At 38.1% G+C, this 24,896-nt stretch overlaps 1 protein-coding gene and 1 non-coding gene across 2 annotated transcripts in view; one reads left to right on the top strand and one right to left on the bottom strand.

The window, feature by feature from the left end:
- The window catches only part of GUCY1A2 (guanylate cyclase 1 soluble subunit alpha 2), a 324,587-nt gene that overhangs the window by 256,606 nt on the left and 43,085 nt on the right, over positions 1–24,896 (bottom strand). The gene's annotated exons all lie outside the window — the stretch shown is intronic.
- Positions 2,427–2,546, top strand: LOC118518831 (small Cajal body-specific RNA 7). Its single transcript, XR_004908890.1, has one exon.

The raw sequence follows: 24,896 nt of genomic DNA, 5'->3' as shown, positions 1-24,896 counted from the left end.
AGAGTCAAAGACACCAGCCAGAGAGACGCTATAATGTCTTTAAAAGATTATATGGCCTGAATTAGAGAAGTCCCAGTGAGAAGAGTGTTAAGCAATGTGCTGAACATTTTCATAGATCACTTTACACTTTAAAAAATTCTCCTCAGGTAGGTATTTTTAATTGTCCTCATTTTACAAGTGAAAAATGTTAAGAAATTTGCCCAAGCTCACACAACGGTAGGTAGCAAAGGTAGGTCTCAAGGTGAAGCATGTCTAATACTACATCTTTGAAATAAGCACAGTATTTCAAAAGAGAAAGACATCTGGGTGGGGGGTGGGAAATGCATGTCTTGCTCAACGTTATATGATCAATGCCTAGCATTCTGCGTGACATTTAGTAGGTGCTCAATAAATATTAGCTAGATGTTGAATGAATTAATGCATCACTAAAGTCAACAGAAAGGAGTTACAAAGAACAGTCAACAGTTACCAAATGCCAGAGCAATGTCAAGTAAGGTAAGGACAGAAAACTGTAAATTGGATCGGTCAGCACTTTGGGGACTTTGACAGCAATTTCAGTGGACGGGAAAGGGCAGAACACCGGGTGTAAGGGGTTAAGGAGTGTGTGGCAGGTAAAGAAATAGTTTTCAGGTGAATTAATACTAGTATTGGGATGCTAAAATTACTTACTTTGTAAAACCGTTATAAATCTGACCTCTAGACTTGGAAAAGAAAATATTGCCTTCATTGAGAATCAAGTAAATAGAGTGAGAAGGCACCAAAGATACGGCATAAACTAGGGTCCTGGATCCTTTAAGGGAAGATCTATCAATAAAAGAGGGTTTTTAGGTCCAGAGACCATCCTTGTCACCCAGCGAGGACATTGGTCTCCACTAACACAGAAAAAACACCAAAGCAACAGGTGTATCCTTAAGTGGCATAAAGTTCAACTGAGGAGCGGAAAACCTGCCAACTACACACTTCTGTGAGCTGTAGACACCCTATAATTATTTTTTAATTAATTAGGCTTCTTAAACCTAATATCTAAATGATGTAACTGAAGCACAACTCTATCTCAAGTCCAAACTGTAAAGAGATTTCAATATATATTAAGGAGATAATTATCTTTTCAGAGAAACATTTTTTTCAGCTTTACTCAGCTATAACGAACACATGACACCGTATAACTTTAAGGTACACTGAGTGTCCTTTTGATACATTTATATATTGCAAAATGATTGCCCCTGGTGTGTTAACTAACACCTTCATTATGTCACATAGTTCTCATTTTTTTGTAGTGAGAACATTTAAGATCTACTCTCTTAACACTATTCAAGTATATAATACATTATTGTCAACAATAATCACAAAGTTGTACAATCAATCCCAAAAACTTATTCATCTTCTAACTGGAAGTTTGTGCGCTCTGACTAACATCTCCCCAATTCCTCTACCTCCCAATCCCTGGTGACCACCGTTCTATGAGTTTGGCGTTTTTGGATTCCACATACATAAGTGATAGTATATAGTATTTGTCCAGAAACAATTCTTTTATCTAGCAAGTCCCTAAGGTTTTTGTCAGCTAGTTTGATGACACTTCTATAAAACTATTATTCTAGTGTCAAGCTAACCTACAAAGAAATGACTGAAGTTGGTCTCGGCCACCCAGAGGAGATTTAACAGTAAATATTATACACATAGGTCTAAATAATAACAAAGGAGAAAGGCTCTTAAAAAATCCCACTGCCTGAAACTAATTTTAAAGAAAATTGTTTTCAATCTGATCTATCAATACAGTTTCATTTGAATCTCTGTTGGAGTGTAGTTTTTTGTAGTTTCAGAGTATTCTGTCATTAAGTAAGTAGAAGTGTTAGGATAATAATGCAAAGAAGGACCCCTATTAATTTTGGTCTTAATCTATGAAGAGTTAAACAATGCTTTTCTACTATTTTAGAGGCATGTCATTCTCCTTTCACTGACTTTGTGGCATCTCTGTGACCCTCCAAAAAAGAACACAACTTATGTCACGTATTCATTTTTAAGTATAGGTGAACTAAAATTAGTTAATAGTTTTAAATTTTATGATATACTTAAAGAAAACAGGACATATATTCAAATTCTTAAAAAACAGGGTTTTAATATCTTTGAGCTATCAAAGAATTTGCTAAGAATAACAATGGGGGACCCTCTAACAGATTTAACATTAATTCTTGAATACCCAAAGGAATAGGCATTATCAGAAGCATATTAAGTGCTTTAGGAACAAAAATATTTATGATGGTTAAGTCTCAAGTTTTTAATTTTGAGAATATGCTAAGATCTGCTTTAAAATATGCATAGCATATAAATTTTAATAGTGAGAAACATGGCACAATGGAGACGAAGCCAAACTGAAAAGTCTGGAATACGTTTTTCACCCAGAAACTACATCTAAAAAGTAGATCATATGGAAATGATGAAATAGAGATAATTGGGGGTTGAATGTTGTATGACTGGAAATTTTTAATATGTATGTAATTAATCTAAGTTTTTTTAAAAAAGCAGAGCATCATAACATTACACTCCAGTATTATTAGTTGCTACTCTTTCCTTTCAAGTAGCAAAGCATATATAAAATAGCAGATATTCCCTTGTATTATATATATTTGTCTGTGATTCCTCTGTTGACTGCAAACAGATTTAGTAGGACAACTCTTGAAAAGTACAACCTCTAAACACAGTGTGATCTGGAATGAGAAAAAGAAACCAATGGAGGAAGAAATGTAACTAAAGCAAAAAATAGAGATAATTTCCCTCTGAACCATAGAAAATCCTGAGTCTACAAATGGAAAGGCACAAGTTGCAGTCAGGATTGATTGATATAGGTTAAATAGAAATTAATGAAACAGAGGGAAAGAAAAACTGTTGACTCCTGTGAGGTGCATCTTACCCATAATCTGGAACTAAACCATCTCGGGAAAACATGTGTGTCTAATTTGAATAACAGCAAAAGGAAGATAACCAAAAATGGGAAAGCAGAGTAGAACTTTCAAATTATGAAGGTAAAAATATATATACATAGGCTAATTCAACTTGATCAATACAGGAGAAAAAAATAAGGAAAAAGGATGCAAAATAAATAATCAAAAATCAAGATGGAAGAAAGTAAATCAAGTAAATTATGTATTTCTGTAAATGTAAACAAATCCTCCCATCCAGTGGCAGGAACTCTCACTTCTCCCATAAGACTGGCACTTATAAGAAGCGATTTAAAAAATAAAAGGTGGACAGTAGGCAAAGAATTCCAAGAAACTAGAAGGAAGGAGCAATATTAATATCAAACAAGGTAGAATTAAAGTTAAAAATGTGAATCAGGATAAAGAGAAACATTATATAACAATTGACAATTTATAAAGACCTCAGAGACACAAACCTGCATAAACCAATCAACATTGCAGCTAAATATACAAAGCAAAAACAATTAAGAATTGATTGCTAATGTATACATGCTTTTTTACGGAGTGATAAATATGTTCTAAAATTGCTTTAGTGATGATTGTACAACTTTATGACTACACTAAAAACCCTGAAGCATACACGTTAAATGGGTGAATTGTAAGGTATGTAAGGTATGTGAATTATATTTCAGTAAAGCTCTTATATATTTAAAGAATTAAGAATAAAAGAACTCTATACAATTATTTTGGGAAACTTTAATACACGTCTCTCAGGATCATATGGATCTAATAGACTAAAAAGCAAAATCATAGAGAAATTAAATTAAAATATATACAATAATAAATAAACTTTATAAAAATAAAAGTATACTGGAAAACCTGAATGTGCCTTTTTCAGAACCAAAAAGATCAAAGATTAAAAAAAAAAAAGTCAATGATTAATTGAATACATATTAGCAATAAAAAGCAAAACCTAATAAAAAAGTCAGAGAAAAAATGAAACTAAAATAAAATTTAATAAACAAAATTCAAACACATATGTATATGTACACAATGTATATATCTATGTACTTGCATATATGTGTTTGTATGCATATGAAGAGTTATAAAAATTCCTCAAATACTGGGCCAGAAAATTCCCGTAAGGTATTTTTAAGTAAAGATTTTGCAGATCACATTTTCTAATAGTAACAAAAATAATATTTACAAATAACAAAAAGATGACCAAAAATCATATCTAATTAGAAGTTAAGCAATACACTCCTTTGAATTAAAGAGAAAACCAAAGTTGGAATTATAACTTCTAGAAATCAATGAAAAGACTACTTCATACAAATCCTGAGGCACAGAAAAAACTGTACTGAAAAAAAAAAAAAGAATACATCATCAATGTTTTCAGCAAAAAGCAAATAAAAAGCTTCCAAATTAAGAACTGTTGAGCTTTTAAAAAACTAATAGGTAAAAGCTGAAATTAAGAGAAAAAATATACTAAACTAGGAATGAAAAAGATGACATAGCTACATATTAATAAAAAATAGAGGAATAAAAAAGTCACAATGTTTTGCCATCAAATGTATAAATGTAATGCTAAATAATTTTATGGCAAAATATAAATGACCAAAATTCACCAAGAAATGGGCAATCTGAGTTCTGCCTGGTCTTTAAAATAAATTATTAGGAAGTTATTTAAATATTTCCAGGCCATAGAAAGAAAATCAAAACTACTCAATTATTTTTATTAAGACCACATAACTTTAATGCCGAAACTTGAGGTAGTATGGTAAAAACCAATTTCTCTCATGAGTATTTGTTGAAGAAGTAGCAGATAGAATCTATAAACTTATAGAATAATACATTCTGACCCAATAGTGTTTATATCAGAAATGAAAAGGTCTGGGGCGCCTGGTGGGCTTAGTCCAGGGGAGCCTACAACTCTCGATCTCGGGATCTTGAGTTCCAGCCCCACATTGAGTGTAGAGATGACTTTAAAAAGAATCTTAAAAAAAAAAAAAGGTAGTTCAATATCAGAAAATCTATCTGCAAAAATTACCACATTCATAAAATTGAGAAAATGATTGTATCAGTAGTTTTTGAAAAGTCTAAGATTTAACTGTTTTAATAAAAATTTTGAGTAACATAGCGATATAAAGAAACTGCTCAAGAAATATTGCTTTCCAAAAACGAGAAGCAAAGCTTCTTTTAAAGGATAAAACACTAAACATGTTTCAACTAAAACCAGAGATGAGATCAGTGTGCTTGCTATCACCATTATTATTGAATGTTATATTGGAGTTTCCGGCGCATCCTAGGAGATCTGCAAGTAAAATAATTGGTATACACACTGGAAAGAAGAGTAAAATTATATTTTTGATAATGAAGAAGATTGTACATTCAGAAAATCGAGAAAGTCTTCTAATTTGGAGGCTCTTTCTTGCTTACTTGCTTTCTTTCCCTCACTTTGGTGCTCAAAACATTTAGAACACACATTTTATAGAAAAAAAAACTACGAGAATTTTAAAACAGTAGTAAAGTAGCAGAATATGAAATATAGAATCAATAGCTTTTCTCTGTATTAGCAGTAAGAATCTAGAAGTAGAAATGGGAAAATATTCAAAGTAGAAATAAAAACTGTAAAGTCATATATTTCAAGAGAAAGGCATAGAACTTATGTTAAGAAAACTACAGCCAACAAAACCTAACAAATGGAAAAATACTCCATATTTTAGAATATGAAGACTTTCTATTATAAAACTATCAATTCTCCCAAAATTAATGTATAAATGTAATGCATTTCCTGTTATAGTCTCAACAAGGCTTCTTGCCAGTACAATCATTTTAAGACTCATATATAAGAACAAATGCCTACAATAGCCCCAAAATGTTTGAATAGAAAGACTACTGGGAGGAACCAGATACAAGAATAAATGAAATGGACTCCAGCTACGTTTGTTGTTTCCACAGGAACAAACAAAGAGACTGAGTTAGAATAGAGAATTCAGAAGTAAATCTGTGTATACGAGAAGTTTTAATGTAGTACCAAATACCATTTTAATTCAATGGTGGAAAGAATGGTTTACCTAATAAATGACACCAGCCATGTGGAAAACAAAATTAAATCCCATCTCACATCACAAACAAAATCAAATTTTAGGATCAGTTAGAAGCTTAAGATGTAAAAGACCAAACAATAAATACTGTAGAAGAAAATCTAGGAGAGTACATGTATTCCTTAATTTAAAGTGGCAAACCAACACAGAAAAAGACATAAAGACATATTTGAGTTGGTAAGATACAAAGCCAAATTAAAACTGTCAGAATAATGTATAGAGTACAATTTTATTTTAGTAAATACATCCATGTGTATGTGTATGTGTGCATGACTCACCTTCCCTGCCTGTCTTGTCTGTCCTGTCACTTTGTTCAGGTTGCCATGATCCACAGACTAGAATTATTTCAACAGCCTCCTAACTTGTCTGCTTTCCAGTCTCTCTGCAATCCATTTTCTATACACTCCTCAAAATCATAAATCTTACATATCATTTCTCTGCATAAAGCCCTCCCAGGATTATCCACAGCCCTTAGGATAAAAGACAAGCTCAGCAAAGTTTGATCCAGCCTTCACTCTGGGCCCATCCTCATCTCCCCCAGTTTGCCCGATGCACATCCCTACGCAAGCCATCAGGAACCACTGGGAATTTCCCAAACATGCCCAGCAACCTCTCTCTCACATGCAGGCTCCTGCATGTGCTTTCTATTTTGTTTTGTTTCTTTAATGGAATTCTGTTCTCCTAACCCACTTAGCTAGTTGTCTGCTTAGACTCATCTTGCAGATCCTCACACCTAAATTCCTCCAAAATGCTTTCCCTGACATATACTGAGGTAGTGGCCGCTGCTTTTCTGGCTTCTCAAGCACATTGTGATTACCCTCTAGCATTTATCACACAGCACTTGCTTGTTTGTCCACCGCTCAGCCAGACATGACCTCTGTGAAGACAAGAGTTATGTCCTATTCAACATTTATTCATTCCTTTATATAAAAAAGAGAGAGACAGAGAGAGAGAACACCTGGTCAGGATCAGTCTCAGTGCTGAGTACTGGGAATACTATAGTGACCAGAATAGACATGGGTCTTCCCTTTACTGAGCTACATGAAAGACTGAATAATCCAGAAATTGAACATATATTCCAGCAATAATCCAAAAGAAACCACATGATGATAGTGTTATAATAAGCGGCACAGTGCTTGAGAGCTTATATCAGGGACCTAATGAAATCTACTGGGTCAAAGAAAGTGTCCTTTAAAAGGGACACATCTGAAGGATAAATAAAAGTCGTCTAGGCAACCAAGAAGGAACAGACAGAAAGAAAACCATTCCAGACCAAAAGAACATTATGCAAAGTTCCTGGAAGAGAAACTCACATGGAATTTTAGAGAAGCAAAGTAAAGACCACTACTGGAACTCTAATCACTCACACACTGGCTTGCCTGCAGTGGATTTTTTTGATTAACAGATAAAAAGAATAAATAATAAACGAATAAATACAGCTGTAACTACCCATATATATAAAATATATAACATACGTATAATATATAATATACGTATAATTTTTCCATTGCTGCTTTTCCATCCCCTTCAATACTTGCTGGCAGGCCTTTTTACACAAGCTCATTCCCCACAGCAGCTGGACATGCACCTGCCTCAGCCCTGTACCCACACCGGGCCCCTGCTTCTGAAAGGCAGTCTGCCACATTGCAAAAATATGGCAGTGGCCCGCAGGCTTTGGAATCTCCCTGCAGAGACCTACTCATCATCTCTCAGACCTGTACTTCTACTAGTCTTTCACCTGATGGCTAAGAAGGTAGGGGAGGGAATTACGATGCACATGCATGGACTCTGGCATCTGTAGAGGATGACGGGCCCTGTTCAAATCGGAGGCCGCAACAGCGGCAGCGGGAGAGCGTCATTTCCACCAGGATGGATCCTCAGAGGGCTTACTCAGAGCTGTTAATCACTGCTAATGCCTCTTTAATTATTACGCTTTCTACGATCGCTAAATTGTGATTCACCCTCCTCAACTGCTCCAACCCAGTCTTGGGAGCTCTGCTTCTGTCCAATTTGTACAGAAAGGATTCATATTTTTGGAACCAAAGCTGTGTTGTAGTAAAGAAATAAAATTGATGGGAATCTGAAAATGTTTACAACGTTCCAAACGAATTAGGTAATAAATAGTTAGCCTAAGGCTAAAATATGTGTTTCCTTAGCCAAATAGCATCAGATTTTAAGTGTGACAGAAATTAGTGCATCATACATCCAAATGTGGCTTTTATAGTAACATATGGCAGAGTTAATGGCATTCACAAAGAAGCAATCCTAATGGTTTTTTATTTCTGGAGGATAATAGCATGGGATTATGTCTAGGTTTGTGTAAAAGAGAATTTCTTGCTACACTGTTTCACAGAAGATCAACACACGAGGTCACCAAGTACACTAGAATTGCACTGGTACCCAGTCTAACCTCCATCAAAATACAATGGTCCTCATAAATAGCCCCCTTTCCTCTACTTCAACACCCCCTGTGATGAGGAGCTCCTAAAGCTTGCTCTCCCAATAGTATCTCTAGTAATCACGAAGTTCCTTCCTTCTTCCACAGAGGCAAAATCCATTCCTATAACTTTAGTCCACTGGTTCTATTATATCCTCTGCTCTCCCCCACAGAAATCCTTTAAAGCATCTGAAAATAGCCCACATGCTCTCCTTTGTCTTCCCACCTTGTTTTCAAAGAACTAATTCAAAATGCATTAAAGGCAGCTCAAAAGAACTATTTTAAATAGATAGGAAAAGCAAGAGTACATTAGAAAGAAGAGAGAGTAGGTGTGATCTGGAAGGACATTACAAGTTATGATGTCAAACAAACAGGCGAGCAGCAGAGATAGAAGAGGTCTGCTTCAGATTAGAGAGCTAACGCGAGATGCCTTTACACCGGGCTTGCGGTCTTGAGGGAACGTGCACTCTAACTTGGGGAAATAGATGTGTTTGTTTCTCCTCACTAGAGCATACACTTCAGACTGGTTTTCAGTGTCATATTTGATTTATTCGCCCTGCTCCATCCACATTTTTCATACTCAGCTCTCTTTGGATCATGCATACATAAGACGTTAGGCTGGGTCGGGAAGCAATTTAGGGCTGTTGGGGCGGGGGAGGTACTGACGGCACAGGTAGGGACTGCACGCATACCGACCGCCTCTTCTGCATCATGGGGCAGGCCAGCCTGGGAAGGGATGAAAGGAGCACCCCACGCACAGCGACTGTTCATGTGTGTTAGCATCTTGACGTGAAGCTGACAGGAACCCTGAGCTCTGTTCATCATGTTCCAGAAAGAGAACACAAGGGAAAACCTGACCCATGCAAGAATTAACAAAAATGGTCATCTTCTTAAATCAAGAGAGGAGGAGACAATATACACCGGAGTTCTTCCATTACTGTAAGCAAACCTACAATCTGTTTGGATTCATGGCTTATTTGGTGAGAGATGGTTACGTTCTTAGGACTTCTTTCACTCTTGTAATGTAGCCATGTTCCTTCTGGTTTTTGTATATGCCCACACGTACTTTACACGGTTGGATTCATTATAAATACCAAAGCACTTTGTTTTTGGCTTTTTTCTTCTCATGTAATATTTTCTCTCTAGCAGATGCGGGAGGTAATTTTAGCAGTCAGCCCTGATCCGAGTCTTGCTCTGGAAATTGCCTTCAGCTGAAGAAAACTGCCTGGTCCAATGTCCTGTCCCTTCCCCAGGGCAGCACACAGCCAAAGACGGTTGGTTTGGAGGTGAGCGGGAATACTAAGATAAAGGCTTCCCTGCCTCCTGGAGGGCGATTCTGAAAAGTTGAGCCGAGACCTTTGCTTGACGGCACGTGAACACCAGCTCAACCACCTCGACACACACACTTTTCTTCACAACCTCACAAGGAAGTGGCCTGGTGAGACGTGGAAGGTGCAAACACATCTACCTAACTCTAGAAAGAAGGATGACTGGAGGGTGGAGCTGTGAGCCACATAGTATTATTCTCAGGACTTGAAACCTAATGAAGTTTGCCTGGTTGGGTCATTGATCCTGAGGGATCCTGAGCACAAATCTTCATCAGAGTCTGTTTCTCGGGGAACCAGAGCTATGACAACATCATAAACATTCCCCCATGCTATAGCATAATCTTGTCACATCGCTCTCATTGCAACAGCTGCATAATGTTCTTGGAAGCAGATTTATCATATTTTAATTGACCATTTCCTCATAGTTAGACTGCGGGTTGTTGCCAATATTTTGCCATTATGAAGAGCATTCAATAAACACCATGAAGCCATTTTTTAATGTTTTCTCTTGTTTTGAATTATTTCTTTACAAAAAAATCTTAAATGTGGGCCATTACTAAGAAGATCTGAAGGTTCCAGTCTATTGATACCAAAGCTTTATAGATTATAATATTGGACACCTAAGTCTAACAGTAAGATATACTAAGGAATTGGGCAGACTATTTTCTATATTATAGTATCTTGACCCAAGACTCAGAAAAGGAGGCTTCAGAGGCCCAAAGAGAAAAAGAGAACAGAAGGGTCTACAATTAACTTACACAGAATTCTACTACAGTTGCCTGAGTAAATCAGAACCTACACAATGTGCCCAGTGGGCAACAAGTATTTGTTCAATAGATGTACGAATGAATAAATGAATATTTAGATTGCTTTAAATTTTTAACTGAAATATAAGGGGGCTCATCAATAAAGAAATGTAGATTATGCAAAAAACATGGACTGGATACTGATAAGCCTTTGGCTTTAAGTTCTTAAATTGGTCCCATTCCAAAGCCAAAGTGATGGTGGTAGTACCAGCGACAGCCTGTGTAGGCATGTATTAAATCCTTTTTTATGTAGAAATTAGCAGAAGGACCAAAGAGGAAAATTTAAGGAGAAATAAAGTAATAGCTAATAAAAGCACCCAATCAACCAAAAAACAGTAAGCCACATTTATTATCATCACAATAAGTCACATACCACAAATTCATGGAAAGGAGGGCCAGAGACTGGAAGATTTTAGTGAAAATCCAAATCATTATATTTGAGGCAGATGGGAACGAAGAGGTGAAGTTCAACATGGTACATCTACTGAGATGCACTGGCAGATTCTACAAACATAGTGTAAGAATCTTGTCCTGTTCTAGTCTCTTAAAATGTCCCAGCAAGAATCATTTCCCAAATCAGGCGGGTCTCATCAGAGCCTTGTGAGCGTGCCCTGCTCATCCATCCCATGTCCTGTCACCGGGGTCACCAAAAGAGAGCAGAGGAGGACAAAGAAGAGGACACGCCACTCTGAGGGAGGGGAGGGAGGGAAAACCACATGATGTAGGAGATGCAGAAGGAAGAAAAGAGCAGCAAAAGCTTAGTTTATTCTTACAGATATCTTAATAAGCAGTTTCGGGGCTATTTGACCCAAAGGAGACGTAACACAAAAATGTCTGAATTCAGAGCTCTTCTTTTTCCCATAAATGTTTATCACTTCCCCACCACTCCCTAACTCCTAAAGAAAACAAAAGGTTATATGAGAAATCTTTCTTAATATTTGAAAGCAAACAAAAATGCATTATCCAAAGGTCAACCAAATCCAAGACTTCACAGGAAGAAGATATTACAGAGCTGTAAGATCTCAAATTTATCATCAACGAAAGATGTCACATTCTTTTCAAAGCACTTCTTCAATGCGCTGTAGAAAAAGTCATAATCAAAAGAAAAAAAACCCAAATACTGGCTTTTCTCTCTCCGGTCCATTCCCAGGAACTCACCAGAATACTGCTATTTCCTTTCCAGCTTCCAGAAGGATGTCAACGGTCAACATAGTTTGTTTTTTCTATCCCACTGACAATGAAGTGGTTGGCCTGGTGCCATAAATGCCAAATAGATTTTTTTTTTAAGCTTTGTGGCCATAGCAACCTTGTTCTAAGTGCAAATCTCACAATGTGGGAGATCTTCTAAAACAAACAGTGAAGCAATAAACTTAACTTCTGCTGTCTACAGAATCTACACTGTAGTAAAGCTTGCTCACATCCCTATTTCACTTAGCAGAACTATCCAAATACTTGGGTAAATAAGACAAGAAGGAAGCCAAGAGCAGGCCAGCTCTTCTGTGCTTACTCTACCCCACAGATCCCTCCTATTTGCCCGCCATACTCAAGTGGAAACAGGGACACTGGTTTCTGAGTACCACTGTTACCTGGATTTCCACCTTCCATCAGCTCTTCATTTAAGTAAAACCTGTGTCTCTTAAGGATCAAGATTGTCAGGTATGTAACAACATGAAAATGTGTGTGTGTGGGTGCTGGGTGGGAGTAGATGGTTAAGAAGACCTGAAAAGACATGAAATGACATATATCTACCTCATAGGTTTGCTTATGATCCTAAAAAAGTTTCACACTTGAGTATAATTCACTACATTTTATAAGAGTACATTTCTAGGGGCACCTGGGTGGCTCAGTCATTAAGCGTCTGCCTTCGGCTCAGGTCATGGTCCCAGGGTCCTGGGATCGAGCCCCGCATCGGGCTCCCTGCTCCGCGGGAAGCCTGCTTCTCCCTCTCCCACTCCCCCTGCTTGTGTTCCCTCTCTCGCTGTGTCTCTCTGTCAAATAAATAAATAAAATCTTTAAAAAAAAAAAAAAAAAAGAGTACATTTCTAGGGCGCCTGGGTGGCTCAGTCAGTTGAGTGGCTGCCTTTGGTTCAGGTCATGGTCTCAGGGTCCTGGGATCGAGCCCTGCATCGGGCTCCTTGCTCAGCGGGGAGCCTGCTTCTCCCTCTCCCTCTGCCGGCCTCTCTCCCTGCTTGTGCTCTCTGTGTGTCAAATAAATAAAGTCTTTAAAAAAAAAAAAAAAGAGTACATTTCTATGCAACAATTAAGATTTTAGAGAATTAAATAGATATTTAATATGGATACAGTCTTCCAAAAGTATTCCATGTGACCAACAAGAAAATGAGCATCTAGCATGTGCTGGATGCTCTGACCAGTCATGAATTTAGAAATAAGTGGGTCGTGGTCATCATAACCACAGATAGTTACCATCACCGGATTTTCCACCACCTTCTAAATAGTTCACTTCAAACTCGTATTCGCTCAACTTAAACTCTCGACAGCTCCTTAGTGTGATGTCCTGCTTCAGGTGGAAATCCTGTTTCACTGTCCACACTGGTACAGAGAGAAGCAGAAATCACTGCTGCTAAATACAGAAACACTTGCATAGCACACGGCAATAGTATTTAACGACTGATGGCAGACCGTGAAAAATAATTTACCCTGGGCATTTAAAATGTCAGGGAAGCAATCAAAAAAATCAGTCTACAGAAGAGATTATGTCAATGACTGATGAGGCTTTTGAATCCAGTGAAAGTATTTGGGAAGTCCAGGAATGTCCTAAGAGTAGAAGGATTCAAGGAGAAAGGAGTGTGTTCTAGTATAGACATCATTTACTAGAGCATCAGGAAAGTACGTAACGAGCAATACAAGCAGTCAGCAGTTTTATCGTTTTCATTGTTTGGAAATGGATGCTCTCATTCTTGAATATTTTTCTATGTGGGAAAACAGTAAAATGACCTGGGAGACAGAGGAATGAATCACCCATTCTACTATCAATTCTTTGCAATATTAGATAAACAGAGTGGGATTATGTTCAGGTAACTATTCTAATTTCATCTTCAAGGTCCTTATCACGACACCAGGTTAATAAGTAAGACCACAGAACTTGAAGAAATACGCTCCATAGATGCGCTCCAATCTGGATGTTGATTATACATATAAACTTTGGTGCTTTCATGGCTGATATTAGAAAAAAATAGAACACACTGAAATATAAAAACAGACTAAAAGCTCTTAACTCATTCATGTGTTTTAGTTTAGGTTTGGATTTTTTTTTAATTGGGACTACAACCAAATAGAAATAGAAAGTCCCTTTGGACTTATCTATCTTAATTATAATTTTGTTCAACAGCTTTTGGAAATATTTTGATATGATTTCAAACTTAGAGAATACCTTCAATAGTCCCCAAAACTCCCGTATTCTTTTACCAAGATTTACCAATTTGTTAACAATTTACCCCATCTGTTTTTATTCTCATTCTCTCTCACACACACACACACACACACACACACACACACACACAATTTGAGAGTGATAGCACACATCCTACCCCTTTTCCCCCTAAATACTTCAGTGTGTATTTCCTAACGAGGAGGCTCCTGTACATAACCACAGTACAATTTTAATTTTTTTTAAGATTTGAGAGAGCAAGAGAGCATGTGCATGAGTGGGGGGGAGGGGCAAGGGGAGAGGGAGAAGCAGGCTCCCCGCTGAGCAGAGAACCCGACACAGGACTCAGTCCCAGGACCCTGAGATCATGACCTGAGCGGAAGGCAGACGCTTAACCGACTGAGCCACCCAGGCGCCCCCACCATAGTACAATTTTAAAGATGAGGAAATTTAACTTTGGTAGAGTATTATTTAATCCACAGTCCATATTCCAATTTTGTTTATTGTCCCCATAATGTTCTTCATAGCTACTTCCTAGTATAGGATCCAACACAGGATTATTCATTGAATTTGTCTTGTGTCTTTAGTTTTCCTTCCTCTGGAAGAGTTCCTCAGTCTTTGTCCTTCAAACAATATTTCTCAAACACCTACCCTTCCAGGCCCCCTGGCTTGTTGGGGTGGTTACAAAGGATTAAACACAGCACCTAAGCACCAGGTACCCACAATCCAGGTGAAGAGAAAGACGTGTAGACGATAAGGAAGTACACCATGAAATGTGCTCAGGTAGAAGGATAAGCTGGATTCCTCCCATTTTTAGCAATTCAAAACCCTTGCTCTCTCTAGATCCCTGTTTATTTTTCTCTCAATAGGAAAATACTTCTATAGCCAGAATCATCATTAACAAAGGCTATTTGTAAGACGTCTTTTAGTTCAAAAAGTTGGCCGAAGTAATATAGAGCACTACACGGCAGTTTATGGTAATACGTGCATGTGCACACACACGTTTTGTTTTGTTTTTTCATTTTTGCTCTTTTTAAGAAACAGGGATGGTTCTTTTAAATAGGAGATGTGTTAAAATTACTCTTTTCAGAAACAAAAATGTGACATGGTAAGAAGAACTAGATTTCTTTTTCTATAGTTACAAAAGCTATATTCAAATCAAACCTCAATCATTTATTAGCTAAGTGATCATGGGTAAGTTACTTACAATGTGGGCTTTAATGATTTCATCTGTAAAATGGAATGACACTAGCCAACTATAGAGTTTATTTTTTTTTTTTTTTAAAGATTTTATTTATTTATTTGAGAGAGAGAGAGAGCGCAAGAGGGGGTAGGGTTAGAGGGAGAAGCAGACTCCCCGCTGAGCAGGGAGCCCGATGTGGGACTCGATCCCGGGACTCCGGGATCATGACCTGAGCCGAAGGCAGTCGCTTAACCAACTGAGCCACCCAGGCGCCCGCCAACTATAGAGTTTAAAGTTTAACAAAATACAAAATAATATATATGAAGTTTTTATAAACAGTAAAGCACTGTATAATGTATGTATGTGTGTATACATATGTGTCTACAGATCTACTCTAGTGTGTATATGTATACATGTGTATGTAGAGACAGAACAAGAATGAGTAGGAGAAAGCCTAAGGATGCATTCGATTTATAATTTTTTTTTTCTAATGGGGTTCTCCCTATTACCACACAAGAGTTTTGAATCCCAAATTTCTCAGCCTATTTGGGGGGTGATGTTCTCACTTCTCCTGGAATGGCTGTCTTCCAACAGCCAAACACAAGCAGCCTTCCATTCTGCTCACTGAGCAGAGAAGTTCCTCACATCACCTGGTCTTGCCATGAGCTTCCTAAGACGGACGGTGCCAGGCAAGCAGAGATTACGTTTGCCTTACTCACGGTCTGATCTCTAGAAGCAGCACAGACCTGGTACGTAGAGAGTACCCACCAAGGATCTGTGGGATCGTAACACCCGCTGGGACCATTTCCTGCCCAAAATACTAGGACATAGCATCACTGCCTCCTTCTGGAGGTGATGGCTACTGAGACATTAGTGGAGAAACCTGAACTTTCATCAACCTCCTGAACCTTAGGGCAAAGGATTAAAAAAAAAAAAAAAAAAAAAAAAAAGGTTCATTCCTGAAACTTTGAATCCAGAAATACCATTGAAACACTCTAGTCACATAGAAATTCCATTATAATTATTTAAATGGATTAAAAATTATTATGAACATATTAATTATTTAAACTCTTCCCACCCTCTTGTACATCCCATGGTCTTATTTCTCTTCACAGCACATATCACTCTGAAGGTGCTGTCTTTGTTATTTGTGTGTTTCTGCAGTCTGTCTCCCCACTTTGTTTTCCTCCCTGATCACCAGCACCTAGAACGGTACCTAAATATTCGCATTAATGCAACAAAATACTTGCAAACTCTTGCATGAGACGAACATTCTCTACAATGTTATATACACATCTCTGGATTAGTAAACATTTCCCTGTAGTGTAGCCCAGCTCAAATCCCAATGATCATGGAGAACCTTAAACAACTTTTATAGATTTGCAACAAGTTAGTCTCCTGATTAATTTGCCATCTAAAATAACAAGCTTAAATAGGACACGAAAGCAGAAAATAATGACAAATTAAGAGAAGCCAATTTTTAAATGCTTGGCAGGTTTGCACTGTTCCTTTTGGTTAATATGTAGGACCAAGAATCAGAATAATGAAGAGAGGGTGTGAACACAAACACACAAACAGATAAATGAGGAACAGTGTGAAGTACCAGATGTGCACAGAGAAGGAAAAGGGGGCAGACATTGCAGGAAGTACACAGACTCAGGAGCAACAGAATTAAAAGTCGAAAATTGATGGCAATCAGGGGTATCTTTAGTCAAAATGTTTCTGGGCACCAGTCACTCAGCACAGTAACTCCTAAGAATCAGGATCATTTGTCACTGCTCTGCTTGTTCTGGGGCTGAAATCCCTCCTGGTCTCTCCTTTGAAAAGATCCTACAGTGACTCTGCTCTATGAAAGCTTGCAGACAAGAATAAACTTCTGCTTCCCATGGCAGCTGCGAACTCATTCTCCTGCCCACTTTATCTCCCCCTAGGCCAACTCTGTCCTCTGGTGATTATTAGGATTTCTGGTGCTAGTATGATGGGGGAGGAAAAGGTTACTAAAGCCGGCATTTTACCAAACCTACAGTATCTGACACTGGATGAACAACCTACCACACGTCTTTGCAAAGCTCATGATGTAGGATGAAGAGAGGGAGAAGTGACCCTTAACTCATATGCCCATTGATGCAGAGACAGAACAATCGGGGGGAAAAAAAAAACATGGTATCATCAATGTATGATACAAAACGGGGCAGTGGAAGCCAGCAGTCCTCAGCATCAGAAAGATCTGGCAAAGATATAAAGAAAGGGAAAAAAGCAAGCAAGCTTTACTGGAGCAGAGAGCATCTAGCAGGAGGCATTAAACCTTTATCTGGAAGACAAAGGATAGAGAATGGAAGCAGGGCCCCTGTTCCTGTTCAGAAGCAGAACTGAAAGTCCTGAAGAGAAATAGAATAAGTGAAGAGAACCGAGTGGTGTACAAGGCAGCAACCACTCCCAGAAAGAAGACAGAAAGAGAAACCCAGATTCTAGAACCTCGGCTAGCAGAAATTAACTGGGTATCAAATTCCCTATGAATTCAACAAAGTGTCCTAATAAGCACACTTGCCCAAGAGCAGGGTTAGCCTTGGAATTAAAGGATCAAGACATGCCCGCACACCAGAACTCTCTGGGGAGCTTATTTTTAAACATACAAATGCTTGGTCCCCATCCTAGATGAATCAGAGTATCTGGTATTTACAGAGTATATAGTGTCCGCAGGCTGGTTTCTTTGTTGTGTTTTTGGTTTTTTGTTTTTGTTGTTTTTAGTTAATGTCTCCAGATGATCCTACCGTACCCACTAGCGGAATCCACTGTTTTAGACTCTGGAGTAGAAATAATTACTTCTGGGATTAGGATTCAACTCATTAATGCAAAACACATCTCCCTAGCAAAGACAAAACCATAAATTCGTAAATGTTAAAATAAAAATAGGTACTTTCAGATTTGGCTTTTCCTCTTTTTTTTCCTCATTAGCTCTGTACAATGCTCAATCTTGGCCAGTGTGTAGGAGTCAGGAATTACCTCAGTGCCCTTGCTTATGAACATCACGTCTGCTTTTTCTTCAGCTGACTGCTATTAGGGCTCTGTTGGTTTCTTTTTGCATCTGTCACTCACTTCCCTTACCTCAAGTAACGCTCTACCCTCGCTATACCATCCATGATTGCGACTCACCACTGTGGTTCTTCTGACTCCCACGTTCAATGTGGTGAGTGCAGCCCAGTCCTCCAGTCCCCAGCCATTCCTCCCCCAAGAACCTACCCCAGCCAGATCTGGATGGTAAATCTGGTGGCCAACAGTGTCCATGCTGCCCACAAGGGCTAAGTAAAATTCATTTATATCACAGGGGGCTAGTATTTCCAGGTCTACATCTTCTCTCTCACTCAGGGAAATTACCATTTCTCATTTCAAAGCTAAGACCAGAGTTGGTCGAAATATAGGAAAAAAACAGGATAGGCCAGAAATTGGAATTTGGGGCCCAATCATGCTACATCGGAAATGGATCTCATAGCACTTGACCTATCATTAGGGGGAACAAAAATAGGCAAAAAGGACTCTAAAGTACCTATAAAAATCCTCCATGATCCAGAATCCTCCCTAGATCCCCACATCGAAAATAAAACATATGGGCATCTTTGAGCAGGCTCACGAAAAACAAATCAAAAGAGACTAATACTTTCGCTTTTTAAAAATAGACTAACAGGGGCGCCTGGGTGGCTCAGTCGTTAAGCGTCTGCCTTTGGCTCAGGTCATGATCCCAGGGTCCTGGGATCGAGCCCCGCATCGGGCTCCCTGCTCCGCGGGAAGCCTGCTTCTCCCTCTCCCATTCCCCTTGCTTGTATTCCCTCTCTCGCTGTGTCTCTCTCTGTCAAATAAATAAATAAAATCTTTAAAAAAAAAAAAAAAAAAATAGACTAACAGTGAGATAATAAAAGGAATGTACCATACATAAAAAGCCTTAATTGGAGTAACATTTTTATTGTGACTCATAAAACTCTACTCACCAAATTAATTTAAATAGCTCATAGAAATACTGTCAAGAACATTTAAAACGGACGCAAGATCTGAACTCAAGGCAATAAGAATGACAACTTACCTAGCACAGAACCTAGGATGTTTGAATTTAACTCTAATCTTAATTTTCATTAATTTTCAGGATATTAAATGGCATATTAAAATGTATAGTCAAGTCAGAGTTCTGTAGCAGAGCGCAATGAAAACAGAACATAAGGTACTAAATTAAAAAAAAAAAAGTAGACCTCCAGGTAGAAATGATTAATCTGATGAATAAAAGCCATCACATAAAAAGGAAAAAGTGAAGGCAGAAGGGGAGGTGGTGTGTTCATTTGAGTGAAAAGGCTCCAAACACAGTATTTAGATTAAAAAAGGAACTGTGCCAAATCACTATGAAATGGGTCCAAGGATGGCAACAAAAATGGGCTCCGAGTCTGACATAGGCAATGCTCTGGGCTCACACTCCTCTTTCTCACACAGTAAGGAAAGAATAAGCTTCTTTCTAACTCAGAGGAAAAGCAAAAATGGCCATTACTCTTTTCTGACATAGGCAGTGGAGGGGTCCGTCAACAATGCCACAGACTCTCACATGGGAGCCTCACAATCTCGCTGCCCTCCCCACGCGCTAACAGGGTGACCCTCTGCGAGCAGCCTGACCTATCTGCGCGTCCATTTCTTCTGCTCTAATTCACACCAAACTTGTTCCCATGTTAGGAATGTTGCAGATATTAAATGCAAGTGTACTATCTCCTGAGAAGTGTAATAGGAGATTGTTTAAGAGATTTGAGAAACATGCTTGTGAGAATGACCTGAGGAATAGGAGGTTTAGTTAAGTGAATTACTCACTGGCCACGGATAGTGTTGAAAGGAATTCAAACTACAGCCCTCTGGGGGCTGGGGGCACAAAAGATGTTAAGACTGTTTGTGGGCATCTCCAATTTTTAACACTTCCAACAAATAGGATTACAAGTGATGTCACTTAAATTTATACCCAAATTCCTAAGATTTCTAACTGACTGTTCCAGGGACTTATTTTTACTAAACCAAAGATAAAGATTCTACCTATTAGTACCATGGCCAATTTCTGCCCTGATTAAGAATTCTTCAAGCAGTGTGTCCATTCAGTCACAAGATCTTGAAAATGGATGACAAAACAGGAAAACAAAACTCTTAACTCTCCTTTGTATATGTTGAAATTGTAAGACAGCAGGCCTTGTTTATTAAAATTTCAAGGGAAAAGGCACATCAATTAGGATTATATAATTTTAAAACAAAACAAAACCTGGCAATACCAATTTCTGGATAGGATGTGCAACAAATGGTACAGCCACTTTGGAAGACATCTTAGTAGTTCCTTACAAAGCTAATAAAGTGTAGCAATCATACTCTTGGATATTGACCTAACGAATTTGAAAACTTCAGTCTACATAAAAACTTGCAGTTGAATGTTTACAGCAGGTTTATTCATAATGGCCAAAAACAGAAGCCACCAAGCTGTCTTCAAAAGATGAATGGATAAGCCAACTGTGGTGTATATGTATGATGAAATACTATTCAGAGATCAAAAAGGAACCGACTATCAAGCCACACAAAGTTGTGTATTAATCCTAAATGCCTACTGCTAAGCAAAAAAAAGAAAAAGCCAATGTAAAAAGGTTAAATATTTATAGGACATTCTGAAAAAGAAAACTACAGAGAGACAAACAGATCCGTATTTGCCAGGAGTTTGATGCAAAGAGGAGGGCAGGGCTGAATGGGTGAAGCACAGGGGATTTTTTTTTTTTAGGACAGTTCAATATTCCATATGACACTGCAATGGTAGATACAGGATGCCATGCATTTATCAATACTCAGAATTTTCCAACACAAAAAATAAACCCTAATGTATGCAAATTAAATATATATATTTTATATTTATATAAATACATTTCTATGTTATATGTTGCTATATAATATATATTTATATATATTTTAGGATACACAGAATCATGGGACAGAATTAAGGGTATGATAAAAGAATGTTACTGTATTATACATGTATGAAAAACCACCTCACTGGAGGTGGTAGAGGAGAAAGGCACTGACCTAAGTAACACTGGAAATGAGTGGAGTCTCTGGAACTCCATACGTAACTTCATACCCCAAAAATGGACATTAACCCTATACTCTGGTTGATAAAATCTTTTCCCATGGGCATACATATTAACAAGTCTGAAACAACTCTACATGCACACTGCAATCCAACTATTAAGTAGACTGATGGGAAGGCTAACGAGAGCCAAGTTTGTCACCGGTGTAGTAGAGGTTACAGACAAGCAAGGGGAAAAGATTAGAAGGATCCCTATGGTTGGATCACTATGGACACACATTTAGCATAAGAGAGATACAGAGGAACACATACAGAAATATTTACTGGTAGGCATATGTACGTGAGTTATATACATATACATATTTCTCTGCTCTGTCAGCTGAGAGGGCTTGGAAACAAGAATACCCCAATAGCAATAGTACTCCTAGCACCCAGATTTTGGTTTCTAACACCGATTCTCCAATAAAAGGAACCAGGACTCCTTGGATAAGCAGCTGATTCCAGGACTGGAGCAGAAAATACACAAGATGAGCCTGGGGCATCTTATAGTGCTAGAAAGTGAGAAAACGTTCAAAACACACACACACACACACGTCAAAGCACAGAGCAGACAACTCCAAGACCTGACCAGTGCTCCTCAAAACCATCAAGATCATCAAAAACAAGGAAAATCTGAGCAAGTGTCCCAGACAAGAGGAGTCTAAGGAGATATGACAAGTAAGTGTAATACGGAATCTTGAGTGGGATCCTGGAACAGAAAACAGGTTAAAAAAAAACCAAGGATATCTGAATAAAGCATGGAATTTAGTCAGTAATAATGTAGGAATACTGGATTCATTAACTGGGACCAAAGTACCATCGTAATGTAAGGTATCAATAATAGAAGAAAGGAATATGGGATATATGAGAACTTTATAAACTATCTTCACAACTTTTCTATAAATCTAAAACTATACTGAAATTTTTTAAAAATTTAAAGGGAAAAGGAAAACAAAAACCACCTACTAAAAATTCAGCAAAGAGAACAACAGTCTGAGGAATTTAGGATGTGAGAAGTTCCCCTCCCATGCAAAGAAGTTCCAGACAAAGTTGGTAGTGGCAGAGAGACAATGCAATAGAGATAAACAAAGAAGACCAAAAAAAAAAAAAGGAACAAAAATGACGGTCATGATTTTCTAGTAAGGAGTAGAAGCTAAGTGTGGAGAAATCCAGCAGGACCAATGGGAAAAGGCTGGTCATAGATTCAGAAGAAAATGCTCCTAAAATAAAAAAGATTATCTATGGGAGGAGAGAAAGCACTTCACATCTCTGTTCAACACACTTCCACCTTCTAAAACTGATCTGCACAAGTGAAGTTTCCATTTTTATTAATTTTACACATATTGGAGCCAGTGTGGGTCCCCCCCAGCGTCCCAAGCGGTCTCATTCCTTCTCAGACCTACCTGCCCTATCTAATCACTTCGGGCCAAGTATGCGAGCAGAGAGCAGAAAACAGAAGTTCGTTCCAATTTACATGGACCTGCTCCTCAAGACCTTGATTAGGAATTAAATTGTGTTATTAATTCATGTTATTAAATAAGACACTGTAACAACTTTCCTAATGAGATACTGTGACAGTGTTCCTATAAACTTTAATAGGCAACAGCCATTAAAAAAAAAAAATGGCATAAGAAATACAACCTTTTAGAGGCTTTGTACCCCCGCAATGAGGTCTAACGTATTAAGCCACCTAAACACCAAGATCAGCTTGAAATCTCAGCCAACAGAACTGGCATACTGTTTACGACAGCATAACTGAAACCCTGTTTGTGTCATAAGGACAAACACATCACCCCTCATTTGCACGTCAACACGTGAAATCTAAAGGAAAATACTACTTCTAAACTGAAAAAGATCCAAATTATGAAAAAACTGCCCTCTCCTCAGTACCAATGAGAAAAGTTTTGGATACTACTCGTCACATACAAGCAAATATCCCAGGTACACGTTTGAACGGTAATGAACTAAGTAAACTATGCACAGTTCACAGACCCAGAAAGCCTTGTACAATTAGCAAGAGACAAGTGATAGAAAGTGCAGTCTCAGTCTGACGACTCTGGAAGGCTGCATAAACCACTGGAAAGAACAAGAGGTTTGCAATCAGACTGACCTGGGTTTAAATCCTGCTTCTGGGCCTCCTCATGGCTGACAAGGAAACCTGACAAGGAAACCTAACAATTTAACATCACAAAATATCCACTTCCTCACCCACAAAAGTGAGCAACATAGACCTCCCAGGGCTGATGCAAACTTTATTCTGTGAATATCCAATACTAAGAGCAAACACTTGTGTAGCATTTGTTATTTCTCGGGCTGCCTTAAGTACTTTATATAAATTAAATTTCATCTTCCTAACAACTGTAGGAGGTAAGGAGTTATATTATAACCATCTTACAAAATGAGAAATGTAAAGTATGGGAAAGATTAAGTAACTTGTTCCAATCCATACAGCCACTAAGTAGCTAAGCTGCAAATTCAACCCAAATAGTCTGGCTCATTTTTACTCTGAACCACTAGTATGCTATAATACCATTATTAAATCAATTAATAAATCAAGTCTCCTCCAAACACCTTAACTCTAATCCATTTCATAAACATACTGACATGATTTACTTTCAGTAAAAGAGAAAAATTATCAGTCACCAAATTACAGTAACAAGAATTATATTAGTAGAACGTATCTGTTGCTATTGATCTTAATTCATCAATGAAAATGTTAGGTGGTTATCACACCAACTCGTTCTCCAAGACTCTAAATACATTAATCGTGTAATTGTTTAGTGAATTGGAGTATGTGTAGGAGTTATTCCAAGAAAACCCCCAAGGTAATCTTAACCCTAAGTAAGGCTAACTAATCCTTCACAGTTTTATGGTCATTTAGAAGGCTGCTAAATGCACATTCCAAATCATAATATAAACCAAAAAGCACATACAAGTTAACCTATAAACAACAAATTATTGCTTATAAAAACCAAAAGCTCTATAACCGCTAATGATTCTGGAATGGGCGGCACATGATAGAGAGCTCCGCATTCAGAGCATTTCAGAGTCCCTGATGCCAGGAAGAGGCTGTGAGGTCTAACCCCAAAGGCCAGATCCTCCATCCTCCTCATTAGCACTTTCCCAACAAATATCCCCATGACATCAGTCCTGATTCTGACTTAAGATGTGCTAAAGTTTTTTTGGAGACAATAAAGCCCTACTCTCCCAGAGGACCTTTAAAAGAGAGAAAAGTTGGATGAATATTCTTTCACCGTTCATGTTCTTGTGAGTATTTGGAGAGCAAATGCACTTAGCAAAAGTAGCAGACAACTATACTTTGTGAATACTTGCTAAATAAATGCTGTTACTCAAACAGCAACCCCGAGTTTGCTCTCCGTTCCCCAGTAAGTGAATTACCCAGAGCGCTCAGTTCTGATTTCTATCCTACCGTGCAAGGACCTTTTTCCTACACCATCTCCTCCATCCTACAGCACCAGACACTCTCCAAATGCCACACCCACAACCCCTTCAACGGAAGGCAAACTGGCCAGGACTGAAACAGCCCCACCAGAGTACAGGACCAAACTTAAGGCCACGTTAACATCTTTTTTTTCTATCTCCAAGGCTAA

The sequence above is a fragment of the Halichoerus grypus genome, chromosome 11, assembly GCF_964656455.1.
Source record: "Halichoerus grypus chromosome 11, mHalGry1.hap1.1, whole genome shotgun sequence".
In the NCBI taxonomy this organism is placed as follows: domain Eukaryota; kingdom Metazoa; phylum Chordata; class Mammalia; order Carnivora; family Phocidae; genus Halichoerus; species Halichoerus grypus.
The sequence above is the reverse complement of the archived record's forward strand: the minus strand, read 5'-3'. Positions and strand labels throughout refer to the sequence as shown.